The 6,492-nt window shown below is 37.0% G+C and overlaps 1 pseudogene; it reads right to left on the reverse strand.

Annotated features, from left to right (window-relative positions):
• Positions 1–1,042: 1,042 nt before the first annotated feature.
• On the reverse strand, positions 1,043–5,256 carry LOC132641165 (sufE-like protein 2, chloroplastic; annotated as a pseudogene).
• Between the last annotated feature and the right edge of the window lie 1,236 nt (positions 5,257–6,492).

A 6,492-nucleotide genomic window follows, 5' to 3' on the forward strand; every position in this document is an offset into this window, starting at 1 on the left:
CGACTCTATCTCATCCTCTTCCATATCGTTGCCCTTTACAGCACAGGTGTACGAGGTCACATGCTCATGCGGGTCCGTGGTGCCGTCGTATTTCTGAATATCCGGCATCTTGAATCTCTTCGGGATCAACTTGGGGGCCGCACTCGGAGGAAAAGGTCTTTGAATATACCTTTTTGAGTTTGGCCCTTTTAGCAAAGGTGGAGCCCCCGGTATCTGATCCACCCGAGAGTTGTACGTCTCGACCGTCTTTTTGGTGGAATCCACCCGTTGTGCCAGAGTTTCGAGCATCTTCAGAACCTCGGTGGAGGATCCGGCCCCAGAATCATCACTCTCGACCACCCGCGGTTCGTTCCTTCCGATTTCCGCTGTACCCTTAGCTTTTTCAGGCCCAGCTTCACCCTTTCCGCTCTGCAGTCGGGCAATCGCTAATCCTTGCTCGGCGATTGCCGCCCTCTGTTCCTGCAACATTTCAAAGATTAATCGCAAGTTAATGCCATCGTTTGGTGTGTCCGGTTCTCTCCGGACATGGTCCCGGGGCAATATAACGGAATGATGAGTGTTTAGGGGGTCGGTCGCCGGTGGGACGGCGTTCTCTTGATCTATGGTATTTTTCCGGTTGAGTCCTTCCCTCGAATCAACGGGGTTCAGATCAGCGGGGTTCGGCAATGCCCGCAGTCCGCTCCCTTCGTTTTCCGCCACGATCTCGGCATTATTGACATGACCGGATTGCTCGACGTCAGCCATTTGAACCGTTTTCACAGAGATGGGTAGGGACGTTTTTGGCTTTGATGAATATGGTAGAAATCAAGGCCAAAGACCACTATTATCCTAGCCCCACGGTGGGCGCCAAACTGTTTACCCCGGATTCGGGTGATCAATTAAATTTATAGGTGGGTATAGGATATGTGTTTTGCTCTTGATGTGTACTAGGCGAAGCAAACAAAATATTTGAAGGTTAGCGATATATGTATAGGTTTGTGAACAATGTATGGTACTTGATAGATGAAATGCGCTATTCACGATAACAAGTGGCCTAGGCTGGATTAAATGATGGAAGAATTAGTATACAAAAGTTCCTCTATTACAAATGTTCTTGGAACGTAAGAAGAGCCCAACCCCCTTAAGGGAGGTAGATATGCCCTATTTATAGCAGTGAGCCCATGGGCCTCATACAATAGGAATTAATAAAATACCAATAAAAAGGACAGCCCCTGCACGGATTTGGTGGGATTGGACTGACGGCGCCGTCTGACACACGCATAGTTAGTGGCCGACCCTGACGTGACACCACTAGTGCGCTTCAGCAACGGTCATAACGGACCAACGGATACACGGGCGAACGGTGTCCGGATCAACGGTGACGAACCCTCGGGTAGAGTCCCCGAGCCATCGGTGGCACAGATACCGGACCAAAGGGCGCCCCTGCTCAGCTTCGGTTAAAGCGCTTATCCGGGAAGGTGTGACGCCCCTCGTGCGAACTCCCGGCCCTCTTCTTCCTCCGATCCATAGTTTCTCCGGATATGACTCATATCCGGTTTTTACCGTATACAATAGTAATATTTTATTTCAGTAAATGATCCAACAAGTGTTTTACGAAAGATGAATATACAACGTGGACTCGATGTAGAACTTCCTTTAGTGTACTCAACATTAGTTGCAGTTCAAGACAAACAATGCACATCCGTGAGCTTTTACTGACATAGATATTGAATCCTTTATGGCTCCAAGATTTTTGGCACTCCATACTTCTCTGCCTCTGCAATTTGAACTCTTAGCATGAATTGCATTAGTTATGTCTGATATCTTTGCTGACATTTTTGTCACCTAGTTGTTCAAATTGAAGAAAGCCAAGTAGATTTCACCTGCAATGTATAGAAGAGTATAGTAGTGTCAGATTTTGCATAATAAGATTAAGTACCATGAGCTGACTGTGTACAAGACTTTTACACCATCAAGTTAAAATTGAACTGCAATAATATGTAACTATTCGTAGAAAGCCTGATATGGTAACCCCGAGAAATAGCCTGCTATTATTGGTTCAACTGCACATGTAATGTACGAACTCTTTATATCTTTAACATATATAACTTGAACCCATCTAATAATTAATCTGCAAACTCTAATCGCAGAGGCTGATGCTCACCGTTAAGACATTTGCAAGGATCCGTAATACATGTAGGCTTAGAGTGGACTCACTTAGCTTCCATTTTATGGCTTTAGGAAATGCTTAATGCTAGGGAACCACATACCATAGACAAATTTTAAGCCAATAAGCTCATATCTTTTAACGGGCGATGGTGATCTTATTTCAAATTTGCTTACTCCTTCGACACCTATTATTGTCTTATTGATTGATCAGGACTAAACTCTGTTTAGTTCAACCTTAAGTATTCTTTTAAGTTACAAGGTAGGAGCTTGCTAGCATCTCCTCTTAGGTTAATTACTGCAAATTCCCATAATTTTATCCATTTTCATTCAGACTTCCAAAACTCAACAAAAAAAAATGTTTGTATTTTGCTATCATCCATTGGATACATTGTCCTTTTGGGTTAGAGAGGTCTGTTCTCTATCTGTGGAATAATTTTTTTTGTTAGAAAAACCATACCTCTTCTTCCAGTTGCAAGCCAGGACCTAACTCCAGCGGAAGAAGCTACATGAAAGAAGAATCAATACATGGTAGTAGGTATCAATCTCTAAATTGGACATAAAACGAGTAGTGTAGGCAAGTTTTCCAGATGAAAAATTACCTTTGACAATATCCATGGTAGCACAAAGACCATAATAACTATTCATGAGGGTTCCATTGTAGTTCACCTCCCACATCGTTAGCCAGTGATTACCAGGCACCATAGACTAGATGAAAGAACTACAAGAGTCTCAATTTATTCTCAGAGTGCACAGAACTTCTTGTGGCATGAACTGCTGCTAGTAGAACAGGTCAAGAGTCTGAAAATTCAAACTGAATTACCTGGTTGGCATGTGATCTGCACCGTGAAAATGAACCTCTGCTCAACTCTTTAACCAAGTCTTGAATACTTCAAAAGCCACAAAACCTGCTTAAAAGCTTAAGCAGAATTCCAGAATAAGTGATAGATGTTTTTCCAGAATGAGTGACAGGTACATATCCTGTATAAATACTGCCCAAGGCAACTCAACAAATTAGATACTTGAACCAAAAAACTTTCTCCTATGCAGTTTCCTATCTTTATAGAATGTGCCATATCCAAAATAGTTCTATTTCTCAACGACATAAGAAGTGCCAAGTGACCCTGCCTTGACTTGTACAAATATGTAGATATTCTTCCAGTCTACTTCTAGTTAGCTTTTCAGACCTAAACCATGGAACTAATAATGACTTCTAAGCATAAACGTTCACTTTCGCTTGAATAAATGATTAAAGAACAAACAACTGGTGCTTTCCTTTTCTGTATCTATTTTTTATATTTTTCATCTTTCCTGGAAAGTGATGGTTGGTGAAACTTCCACACTATATTCTATACTAATTTACCACATAAATTATCCTGAATAAGAAACAAACTTTAGTGCACTACTATTCCAACTACAAAAAAACAAAGTCTGATCTCATGTCATCCATCATTAAAGGTACAAACTCATTTCTTTAAAAGTAGAATCCAAAGATCCCTTTGAATCTTCCAATGATCATGGTGTACTACATTCAACCAAAAATGTTTGAACATACAATTTGAATATTTTAAGTTGTATTTTCTCTTATAGACATAAAAACCCTACAAATTGTAAAAACTATAAAAAAAAAAAAAATTCTTATACAATCTTACCAAATGAGCAAACCATAGTTTATAACAAAATTAGTACACTACTAGAAGGCTTTTCTAAAAAATGCAACATCAATTAATCAAACTATACTTCAATAAAATTGAAAATTTAACATGAATAGTAATGTAACTACTATTTAATATAATCTTCCCACATAAATTAAAGGTTGGTAGACATATATAAAGGTTGGTAGACATATATAAAGGTTGATGGAAGTTAATGAGATTGGTAAATGATTGATGGAGTAATTGTTAAAAATATTTACCAACTTATGAATTTTTTTATAAAATATTAATTTATGGGTTAAATTTTATATTTAAAAAGTTGAAATCACGATTTCAAACCCCAAACCAAGCTTTTTGGATGATTTGGGTTCAAGCCATATTTTCAAACCAGGACTGAAAATTGATGACCAAACGCTGGTTTGAAACCAAACCATCATTTGAAAATTGATGGCCAAACGCCTACTAAGTTGCTACTTAACACTAACCTCAGATTCCAGGTAACTTCCTCAGATTCCAGGTAACTTCCTTGAGGCCTAATAACTAAAGAATGAAGATCTTCCAAAGACAAAGCTCTATTCCTCTCCTGAACACAATCTCGAGTCCTATTTTGCATACTAAACAACACATTATGCCAAGTATTAACTCTTGAACGACCTTTTTTAGGTAACCCCACATTCATATCTGCCAAATCCTCAGCTGTAACACTAAGAATTTCTTCTGGTTTTGCACCATCAAGTACCCCTATCAAGCAAGAACAAAACCCTTTTGTAATTTCTGATATGGCTTTGGGTGCATTCACCATGGGGAAAATATGGCACCTGTGTTGTACACCCGAAAACTCGGTTTTCTTGTAACCTAGCTGACTCATTTAATGGAGGGAGAATACTTGCATAGTGTAATAATCTTTTAACTCTATCAATTGGTTCTGATAAGGACCTAAACTCCAAAGCTAAACTTTGAACTTTGTCAACAACACCTAACCTTAAATCCAGTGGTGGTTCTTCCATGATTAAGCAAGAAACTGAGGAAAGGTTTGGTTTTTTAGTTCTTGAACTTGAATTAGAGTAATACCTATTTGCAGAAAACTGCATAGAAGTGAAAAAGATTGGATTTTTATGAGAGATATGAGGATTTGGCTTGGTGGGTGTGGATGAAATTGTCAAGAAAGTAGATGGATTTCTTCAAAGAAGGGAAAAAGATTGGTTTTTTTGGGAGGAAATTGAGGATTTGACTTAGTGGATATAGATGAAATTGTCAATGGAAATGGAAGAGATAAATGTTTGCAGTGCATGTTTGGTTTAAGAGGTGAAAAAGATGAAGAAAATTGGAGAGATAACAAGGGTGAGGAAAATCAATATTTGTGACAGTTAGTAGTTTGACAGATAAAAGTAAGAAGAAGAACCTTGAAATGCAAGAATTTTAATTTCAGACAGATAAATGTAGAGAAGAAAGGTGAAAATGGCAATAGCCAATAAGGATGATGAAGAAGAGAAATGGGGTGGCAGTGGCGTTTTATAGTTTTCGAATGCCGAGGTTGGATATTTCTTTTATAACATGAACAGCACTTCTCACCGGCACTTCTTACCGCGACTGTTCATGATTTTGGTTAGAATCAAAACTAAATCGAAAATTTAATCAGATTGAATAAAAAAATTGACATTTGATTTGATTTAATTTAATTTAATTTTAAATTTTAAATTTTAAAAATCGATAATATTTGATTTGGTTATGGTTCTAATAAAAAATAATCGAATCAAACCGATAAATTATATACATAAATTTTATAATTATTTATATGTATAATATTAGTTTTTCCATAAATAATTATAAATATTTTATACCTTTTAATCATTAATTTGAATTTTGGTCTACTTATTTCACATGATTGTTTAAGCTCATATTTTTAAGAATATGTCCAAGCCCATGTCTTTAAGTCTTTTAAGTGGTAAGTGTAAACCTACTAACAGAAGGTCACGTTAGAGTCTAATGTCTTTAACTTAAATTTTTAGCCTTTCTTTGTCAGTCATTTGATTTTAGGTTTTTTTTTTTTCCGAATGTATACCTTTCTTTTTTCTTGTCTGAATGAGTCCTAAACTTCTAATATTTTTCATATGTAAAGGACAAAGGTTGTAGATTTGGAGGTTCCTATAGAAGATACTTCAGTAACATCAGCATTTGTTGCAACTCAAGTACATGGTAATGCCATAATACTTCTTCTGTGGGTAATCCTCCTAAAAAGCAGAAAAGAACAACTCCTTGTAGTCGAGACCCTAGCCTTGGGGATAATGATAGAAAAACATCTGAAGTTTGGGATCATTACACAATTTTTTTTTAGTAAAATGGGAGAATTGAGGGCAAAATGCAAGTACTGCCCCAAAGTTTGGGATCATTACACAAAGTTTTTTTATTTCATATATTTTCATTTTATTTTTTGGTAGTCTTTATGTTTAATTAATATGTATGTTTGTAACAACTAAAAGCTCCTATGCTCTACTTTATTTACAGGTATGTGTATTAAGATGACAAAAATGGTGCAGCCACTACTAAGTTAGTTTTTAGCTCTATATGTAATAGTTTAGCAACTTTGGGTAACTTGAGTACTACACTATCACTAATAGTAAAAATGTTTCTATGATGTATGTTACACCTTAAATTATAAATAAAAGTTATCGTTTGAACAAAAAAAAAAGAC

The sequence above is a fragment of the Lycium barbarum genome, chromosome 5 (assembly GCF_019175385.1).
Source record: "Lycium barbarum isolate Lr01 chromosome 5, ASM1917538v2, whole genome shotgun sequence".
NCBI classification, from domain to species: domain Eukaryota; kingdom Viridiplantae; phylum Streptophyta; class Magnoliopsida; order Solanales; family Solanaceae; genus Lycium; species Lycium barbarum.